The sequence below is a fragment of the Porites lutea genome, chromosome 3, assembly GCF_958299795.1.
Source record: "Porites lutea chromosome 3, jaPorLute2.1, whole genome shotgun sequence".
NCBI classification, from domain to species: Eukaryota; Metazoa; Cnidaria; class Anthozoa; order Scleractinia; family Poritidae; genus Porites; species Porites lutea.
In genome coordinates, this window is record NC_133203.1 from 47427612 (window position 1) to 47437821 (window position 10210).

Genomic DNA, 10210 nt, shown 5'->3' on the forward strand with positions numbered 1-10210 from the left:
CGTGATCACAGTCATGCAAAGAGCCTATTGATTCACACGTCGATCTTTTTATGTACTTAATTCAAGGAATTAGGTTCAGTATTTGAAAAGTATTCGATGTCAAAAGCCGCCCTTTTCTAATTCTCTGTTTTAAACAAAATGAACGTCTTTTTATTCGATCATATTAGAGCCACAGCGCTTATTCGGGGGCGGCTCTTATAAAGTTTTTCTCCCAAATGCGGTGCTTATTTGAGAGCGGCGCTTAATCGAGGGCGGTGGGTGCTAAGTGAGGGCGGCGCTTATTCGAATAAATACGATAAATGGCAACATCATCATAATGAAGCAGACAGCCATGACACAACCATTAATGACGTGTTACCTGAGTCATCGATGAAGTTTACACGTGGCCTGAGGCTCTTAAGAGTTTATTACATTTAGGCAAAATGTTTTTACATTTAGGATTTGAACTCTAAACTCTCACAATTCTCACTCGAACTCTCAACTTTCATTTCTTCCTTTCCCACAGGCTAATGTTGATTGCGTATTGCAATTGGAACAAGACAATGGGCCAAATAGTTATTACATGCTTAAAACCGTTTGTGTAAGACTCGGAGAAATATTCGTTGTTTCTGCCTTTCGTCCGTTGCATGAAAAATTTCTTTTCGTTTCGCAAGGTAGAGGTGCTTCTTTTCACCAACTTCTTGTCGGCCATATCGACGGACGGCAACAGAACCCTGTACCCAGCATGTTTGAATAGTGCTGCTGTGCGGTACTGCTGGTAGAATCGCGCCTTTGCTGTTCCATTCCATTGTCAAAACCTGGTTTTGCTGCCTGCTTCTGGTTGGTGTTTCTAGTCCCTGCTTTGCTGGCTGGTGGTTGTATGAATATCCATAGGTATTTGCTTGAAGATATGAATTTCTTGAACACCTTAGTTTAGCCGGCCTTATTGGCTTGTTTTGCTGAAGCAGGTATCCTCGTTTATTCTTTACTTCGTCAGAATCTTTAAGACTGCTTGTCTGTTGATGTAAAGATCTACTCGTCCAGGGCTTTCTCTGGTGCTGATGGGACAGCGAATTTGCTTCCTGATCAAAACATCTCAGAGGTCTTGCCAGTGGGTTTGGAATTCTTGGCCGTCTCATACCACTATCTGCTTGATACTGGTCAGCTGCAGCACTTGCTTCCTCGCAAAAATATTCTGGCAACTGGTAAGAACATCGCCGATTATTTTTCTGCTGTGTTGGGTGCACTAAATGACCAATGGACTCTGAAAACGCAGTGACTCTACTGTGAACTTCTTTTCTTTGTACCCGCGCTTGACCACATCGTTCTTTTAAGGAAGAGCTCTGGAAATCACTTTTTTTGCTATACAAATCCATGGGCTTAAGCGTATAGGACTAGTAATGGCAAATACCTTTTCTGGAGGTAATAAGGGGACTATGTACCTTCACAAAACTATTCAATGAAAATTATCTGATCGAGTAACAGTCTCTCACTTGTATGTCTGACCAAAAGTACGTTGTTGATCTGGTTTATTATTCGTATTTTCCAACACTAATTAACACACTTTGGCATGATTGGCCGATAAAATATTCGCTGGAAACTTTACACTATTTTGATTCGCTCGGTTTCTCTCTAATGGGATTATCCAATTAGTGGCAAAAAATTGAAAGTCTTTAAGAGACCACGCCTTGACCACACCCTAATAAGCCTTAATTTCAGCGTTGCCTTTGAATCGGGAACTCCCGAAAAAGTAGATCTGGATATTTACCATGCGTATATTTTCAGTTGTCTCCTCGAGACAGCATACATACGATTGTCTCCCTAGGCAGTGAGCGACTTGTTTGAACGACTGAAATTCAGCCTACACAACTTGGTAGCTCCCGCGGTGCTACAAGGAAAAAACAAACTTGAATCGTGCCTCGCCTAATTGGTTCGGTCATTTTCTAGGGGGTAATGTAATTAGGAACTAATTACTACTTATTTGTTTGTTATTCGTTAGGTGGTAACCGTGGTAACCTAGATACTGCCGCGGTTCTACAAAAGAAAGAAAAAAATGGAATTGAATTGCGCCTCGCCTAATTGGTCTGGTCATTTTCTAAAAGATAATGTGATTAGGAACTAATTATTACTTTTTGTTTGTTATTCGCAAGGCGGTAACCCTTAAGGTGATGCTACATGGGACGATTCGCAAGGACGATTTTTAGCGCAACACAGCGACGCAATCTTGGAACAATGTTGCAACTATTCAAACCAATGTCGCAACAATGTTGCAACGCTGTGTTACGCTAAAAATCGTCGTTGCCAATCTTCTCATGTAACATCACCTTTACACTCAACTGCGGTGCTGCATAGGAAAGAAAAACGGACTTGAATTGTGCCTCGCCTAATTGGTCCGCAAACAATCCCGCCTGCTACGCAGGCTTACCTCTTAATTAACCCATTAACTCCAAGCCTTTCCTGTGAGTGGAGTCGTCAAGCTAACTTTTAGATTGATGGAATATTCAAGTGTTACGTACCATTCAAATGAAACCTTTTCGGCTGACCTTTTGAGTCTAGCAATCTTCTTCTGCGATCTTCTTACTATCAATTTACAAAATGAACATTGGAGTGAAATGATTAAATGACCAACAAAGGTCTTTTCCGCCTTAAAAGTGGTGGCAGGGCAAACCTCTGCACAATGGTGATGTAAAGTATTTTTTTGCGGAAAAGCGGTAAAGAGTTCCCACAAAAAAGTATAGAGTGTTTTCACATGACGTCACGGCGGCCATGTTGGTGTCCCAAAACAATGAAACGGCGGCCATGTTGGCGTCCCAACCCAATCCTGTGGGAGTTGAACTCTTTTCTTATGCAAACGCTTTCTTTTGTTCCAATAAATTTGCATAGACGCTGACCACGTGAGTGAAAACACTTTATTGCCGCCCAAAACGAGCTTTCTTGCCCACGTCAGAGCGACCAAACGAGCGTTTTACGAAATAAGCCTTTAAGAAGCGTCTAAGAAAGGACTTTGCACTGTGTCAAGAGTACATTTTATCAAGAGTCACAAGGCACCATTCCTTAAGCACTTGGATGAACTGGTCAAAGGTTTTCAGCATTTGGATAGCCTCGCCGAAAGATTTTCCTTCGGCATACTTTGTGAAGAAAATATAGAGTGAAGAGCGTCTATAATGCTGGTGATAGACGCTGTATGACTTGTCGAAAAGAATTTCAGATTGACTGTCATCAGTGCAACTCTTCTTACTTGCCAGAGGAGGAATTAGGTACAAGCCTCAACAGCAGGGACCGAGCTTTAGCAAAGACATTTTTGAGCGACACACGTAAATCACAAGTCAACTTTAGCATTCTTGGGCAGTGTTTCGGCCCAATTTTCGGGCAAATCGTTTCCATAAGAGTAAAGGCACTCAGCGATACAAATTTGGCAAAAAGGGAAAAGGCCTACTTGCGGCTAGTCTCCCTCGCAGCCGTTTTTTGGATGTCATGCAACGCTCCCCCAACGCTCTTTTTTGGGGGGGTGGGGGGGAGCGTGAGCGTCCTGCATGAGACGTTATGTTTTATGCAACTGAAGCTAGGATTCATGTTTTACAAGCCTTATTAGCATTATAAAATAAAGGGAATAATTAACAATTATTCTTTGAAATCGAGGTGAATAGTGGCCAAATATTTACCGAGCCGCGAAAGCGGCGAGGTAAATATTCCCAAAGCCACTATTCACCGAGATTGAAAAGAATAATTGTTTTAGTGTTTACACACGAGGTGATCTCAACAAAATCAGAGAGGAAACCATTAAAAAGTACGATTTGATTGACAGATCAAATCACGCGCAAGTTTAAAAATAGATCTTTGCAGAATTTTCAAACAAAACAATTCACAAGTTTTTCATTTCGCAAACAACAGCGTAATGGCTTAAATGAAAACACTAAAAGTTTGAACTGTTTCCTTACCTGAGAAAAAAAGTAGAGCTTTGTTCTTTTCTTTTGACTCGCCAAGTTTATAGCCAAAAGGGTTTGTTGTGTCGTTCTTCGCATGAAGTGCTGACAAAAATGGCGGCTCGGGTTGCTCGAGGTAAGACGTGGTCTTCTTGTATCATTCCTTTTCCTGTTTACTTGAAACGTAGAATTTCTGCAAACATTTCCTTTTAAATTTGTTTGTCACAAATAAACTTCGATTTTTGAGCCAAGATTTTCTTGTTAGAGAACGCTGAGTTCACGAAACGGCTTCTTCTACGCGAATACAAGGGAGTTGTAAACAATCCATTGAGCACAAAACTCAGCTACAGTAAATTGAAAAACGCCGTATTGAATCCTTCCAAGTCTTTTCTTGCCTTAAAAAAAGTCAGCCCTAGGATTTTGTCGACTTTTAAAAGATCGTTCTCTAAAAAAAATGAGAAAAACACCGAGCTCACACATTATCCACTCGCTAGGAGGTGAATATCGTTGAATAGTCCGAGATAGCGAACCAATCAGGTGTACATACTAATTATTCCCTGTATTGTATAATATCAGTGGCAAAGCGTATTCATTTACATATTCGAATTTAACTCCACAAATAGACCATTTTTTATATATTAAAATTCATACTTGGCTCCGAGGCTTGAGGGCATAAAACAAAAGAAACGTATTATTCGTTATTGAGACTCAAGATGATTTCTTTTTTTTTATTCCCCAAGCTTTGTAGCAAAGAATGAATTTTAATATATCGAAATTGGTCTATTGAAAGAGTTCGGCAATCACGTATAAAAAACGCACTGGGACAAGCAAGATCTTTGTTTGTCTTCTCGTAGTGCGTTTCTTGCAATCCAGAATGTACCATGAAACTGAAATGATGCATAAAGCCTATTACAAAATTGTTCATTCAGATATTGTCATTATAATTCATATCGAAGATATAGAAGAGATGGATTACACTAGGGCCCTCTCAGCCAAGACACCGGATGTATTACCGAGCAAAAAAGGTCTAATTTGGTGCCTATTGAACTACTTCTGCCAAATCTCATCTTTAAAAAGTAGACATTAGATTCGCTTCTCGCTAGAAAAAATACAAGCATTAGCCTTTGTCTCAGAAGCTTCAGTTCTTCATCAAATGAGGCCAAGTACCAAATTCTTCTTGAGAAAATGAGTGGTATTTGCATGGAAATAAAAGTTCATTTTCATGTAAGACTTTGCACTTTTGCCTCGCTTTGAAACCGAGGCTTACGGCAACCTGAAAATGGCCTTTAAAGAAACAAGGGGTGCTTACCGTTTGACGGAAAATTTCGGAAATTCCGGATAGAAGGTAAATGGTAAGGTCACTTTTCGGAATTTCCAACCGAAAATTGAGGAGTACGTTTTGAGGTAGTCCTTTCATTCCGGTTGGTACGAACCAAACGGAATGTTGCTTACCATTAACCAATTTCTCAGTTCCTTCTCGGTTCCAGACACACGCAACACAAAATCGCCCTTTTTTGGATTCAAACCTTAATGGATGTGGCATTTCTGCGGTAAACTGGCAAATCGCTTACCATTATGCTTTCGACACCCCAACCGGATTTTTCTGTCAAATGGTAAGCACCCAAGAGCTTTGGGTCCGTAGATGAATTCCAAAAGTCTCTGAGTCTACCAACCAAACAAACATTGTAAAATAAAGAAATCTGTTACGATGCAAGATACGACTGTAAATTTGTAATGGCAAGTGGAAAGACTACAAACAACTAAAAAACTCGCAGAATGTTCTGCTTGAAACATGATGACATTATTTCTCGTCTCCAGAGGCTACGATCCTTTCGGTCAGCACCCAGTTTCACAGTCATGCGCAGGAGGCACGAATATACCGTTGGTGGGTACTGGCTTTGTAGATATGGCGAATGGTATTGAGAAGAAAACCACAGTGATCCTTGATTTCTCCATACTCCGAGCTGTTAACAAACACTTGGGCGCTTTAAGAAACCGAACACGGCTGTTTCTTTTCTAGGCTCGGTTACCGACCGTTTTGTTTACCCGCGCTTCTTCGCTCCTTGTTGGTAGGATGCCATCTCGTACGCAGAGTCTTCTGGCCTCTTGGTCAGCGGGGTAGAGTCTTTTTTTTTTTTGGTGGGTACTTCATATATGATTATTATAGTGTACACAGATATATTTCCCTTATCATGGTATAGTTGCTTACGGCATTGCTTGAGTGTCTTGGCCTACTTGAGTTACTTGGCGTGCTTGAGGTACTTGGCTTACTTGTGTGTCTTGGATTGCATGATTGTCTGCAAGCAACCCAAGGCACAAAAGGAAGCCAAGTACCTCAAGCACGCCAAGTAACTGAAGAAGACCAAGACACTCAAGTAATACCATAAGCAAGTATACTCTAAGGGAAATATATCTCGGTACACTATAATAATCATATATGAAGTACCTACCCTTCGGTGGCGTTACCCCGCTAACCAAAAAGCCAGAAGACTCTGGGAACCAGATTGGATAGGATGCAAACCGGAATCTCTCGAACAGCGGAAATTGCGCCTAGTCTTCTACACGTCGATCCCTATAACCTGCCGCTATCATTTTATAAGGAGTAGATGAATCGTTTAGGGATCTCGTCTAATATTTTGTGAAACCAGTGACAGCCCCTTTGGTAACGAACTCGGAAGTTTCTCAATTTCCTTGTCAATTGCGTGCTGAATTGGAACAATATAATGTGCCAAATACATAGAGGATATTACACGGTGGCGCGAAGATATGAATTTTATTTTCGAGTGGCAAAGCAATATTTTACTCCCTCGCTGCGCTCGTTCGTAAAATATTGTTCTTGCCACGAGAAAATAAAATTCATATCCTCAAGCCGCCGTGTAATGTTCTTTTTATTATATAGACAAAAAAAAAGACATCGATAAAATAATAGACTTTTATTCGCCAATGCAAAAAGTAATTGTGACGGCTCAAATTTACAGTACAGCAATATAAGACATTGTTCATTTTGAGAAATAACACTGAGCTGAATAGGGCTCTACAATGACAAAATATAGGTAAAGCTTTGAAAAATGTGTAATTAAAATTCAAAGGACGCAGGCGCCTACAAATTTTGAAGGGAAATCACCGAAATTACGTCATCGATAAACTCACGTGTGAGAGTATGGAAAATACACCACTCGGGTCCCGGATGTAGTTTTTATGAATTTTACGAGTGGTATATTTTCCAGTAAAACACTCGTGTCTATATAATAAATGTAGTTATTACATGCTTAAAACCGTTTAGCTAAGACTCGGAGAAATACTCGTTGTTTCTTGATTTCGTCCGTTTCATGGCAGATTTCTTTTCGTTTTGCAAGGTATTGGTCCTTTTTTTCACCAACTTCTTGTCGGCCACATCGACGGGTCGCTACAGAACCTTGAACACAGTATGCTTGAACAGTGCTGCTGAGCGGTACTGCTGGTAGTATTGCGTTCATGTTGTTCCATTCCATACCCAATATTGATGGCTCCATCTCATTTTGCCGCTTGTTTCTCGTTAGTGTTTTTGTAATCTTTCTTCCGATCCGATTCTTTCCTTTGTCATCTATTTCTTGCTGTCCTTGGTGGAGATTGTATGAATATTTAAACGCATTCGCTTGGGGATTTGAATTTTCTGAAAATCTTGTTTTATGCTCTCTCATTGGCTTGTTTTGCTGAAGCAGGTTTCCTCGGTTATTCTTTTCCTCGTCAGAATCTTCAAAACTGCTCATCTGTCGATGTGAAGATCTACTCGTCCAGCAATTTTCCGAGTGATGTCGGGACAGCGAATTTGCTTCCTGATCAAAAGTTCTCAAGGGACTTTTCAGTGCGTTTGGATTTCTTGGCTGTCCCATACCACCATCTGCTTGGTACTGGTCAGCTGCAGCACTTGCTTCCTCCCAAAAATATCCTGACAATTTGTAAGAATATCGCCGATTATTTTCCTGCTGTGTTGGATACACTGGGCCCCCGACCTGCCTGCTCCATTGGCACTGCAGAGATGCAGCATTTGCTTCTTCTGTACTGTTTTTGTGTTGGTATGAAAATCTAGGACGTCTCATGCGATCATTTTCCTGATACTCGTCACAAGGAGCAGTTTCTTGCCGGATGGGGGTCTTTGGATAACAACTGCTTGTCTGCTGGTGAAATGATTCGGGACTGCTTGCCTTTGGGGGCGAATACACGGCACTTTCATTGTAGTTGTTCCCTCCGCTTAAATGTTGAAATTCATCATTTGCTTTATTCCAAGAAACATCTGAATTGGTTTTTGGCTGAAATGAGATTCCTGGACGTCTCACACGAAATTTTCCTCCATGCTGGTAACACCACGCTTCCATTTCATTCCTTATCAAGGAACAGAATCGTAAAGTGCCCTCAGCCGACTCAGTGACTCTACTGTTAAGGATTTGGGCCTGCACCGGTAACCGACCACAGTATTCTTTCAAGGAGGAACTCTGAATATCATTTTCTTCGCTATACGAATCCATGGGCTTTTGCATATCGGATGAGTAATTGAAAATATGTCTGTTCTCGATGTAAAATGGAGCTCAGATTGGAAGTTAGAAACCATCTATCGAAAAAATCAAAGATTATCCCTTTAAATAAACGCCTCTTATTGCAGGGGAATCCATGATTGGCCGATTAATTTTTCTCTGTAAAATGTCTAATTAGTCTAGTCATTTTTCAGCGGATTATCTAGTAAGTAATTAATTACTAATCAGTTATTTGTTTGTTATTTATCAGATGGTAACCTGGCAACTGCTGTGATAGTACAAAGAACAGGAAAGAATCAATTAAATTTTGCCTCATCTAATTGGTCCACTTCTTTAGGGGATTATCTAATTAATTAATTAATTAATAATCATTCATTTGTTTGTCATTTATTAGATGATAACCTGGCAAATGCCGCAATACAGCAAAGGAAAGAATTAATCAAATTTTAGCTCATGTAATTGGTTCGCTCATTTTTAGGGGATTATCTAATTAATTAATAAACAATTAGTCACTTGATTGTCATTTATTAGATGATAACCTGGCAAATGCGGCAATACAGCAAAGGAAAGAGTCAATTAAATTTTGTCTTATCTAATTGGTCCGCTCATTTTTAGGAGATTACCTAATTAATTAAGAAATAATCAGTCATTTGTTTGTCATTTATTAGATGATAACCTGGCAAATGCGGCAATACAGCAAAGGAAAGAGTCAATTAAATTTTGCCTTATCTAATTGGTCCGCTCATTTTTAGGGGATTACCTAATTAATTAAGAAATAATCAGTCATTTGTTTGTCATTTATTTGATGATAACCTGGCAAATGCGGAAATTAGGCAAAGGACAGAGTCAATTAAATATTGCCTCATCTAATTGGTCCGGTCGTTTTAAGGGGATTATCTAATCAATTAATAACAATTAGTCATTTGTTTGTCATTTATTAGATAAGGAACGGACCATTAGAAAAGTTATGGGGGGGGGGGGGGGATTTTCGAGCCGCAGGAATTTTTTTCCGTTATCAAATTCCTTTTATGAATTTTTTTAGGCCGTAGCATGAATATTTTTTCATTTAATTTTCCCTTGCGCGAATATTTTTTTTGTACTTCGCCCGCCTCCCCATAAGTTTCCTAATGGTCCGTTCCTAATAACCTGGCAAATGCCGCAATACTGCAAAAGAAAGTAACGATTACTATTGCCTCAGCTAATTGGTCCGGTCATCTTCTCCGTTATATTTTAAGCTTTTAATAAAATTTGTTTGTTGAATTCTTTAGATGGTAACCTAGCAACTGCCGCGGTACTGCAAAGGAAGGAAAAAAACTTAAATGTTGATCCCGTCTCTTTTAGGGGATTGTCCATGTAACCAAAAAAAATCAGTTTCCTTCAGTTTATTTTTCGAGGACAAGCCTTCATAAGTACGGTGAAATAACATCACAAAAGTTTTGAAGATTTCTCTCTTCCCAAGACCGTCCGGGTTTACAGCAGCTCACTTGAGTGGAAATCTCGACAAAAAAAGAGATACTGATAAATACACATGAAAAGCGCCCAGCACTTAAAGGGGCAACCTTAATCTGCGCTCCCATGGGTATCTCGATGCATCCGCAGTTCTCCCGATGTCTTCACACTCAGGCGTCAGTCAGATGGGGAGAATAAAAGGTGTTTCGTGACACGCGCAACTAAAGAACGAACCTACACTGCGCCGTCTTACGAGATTAATAAAGTAACTGAAATGAATGACTTAAATCACTAAGAAATTTAAAAAAAATTAAAGATTTAGAAATTTAAATGACTAGCAAGAGCATT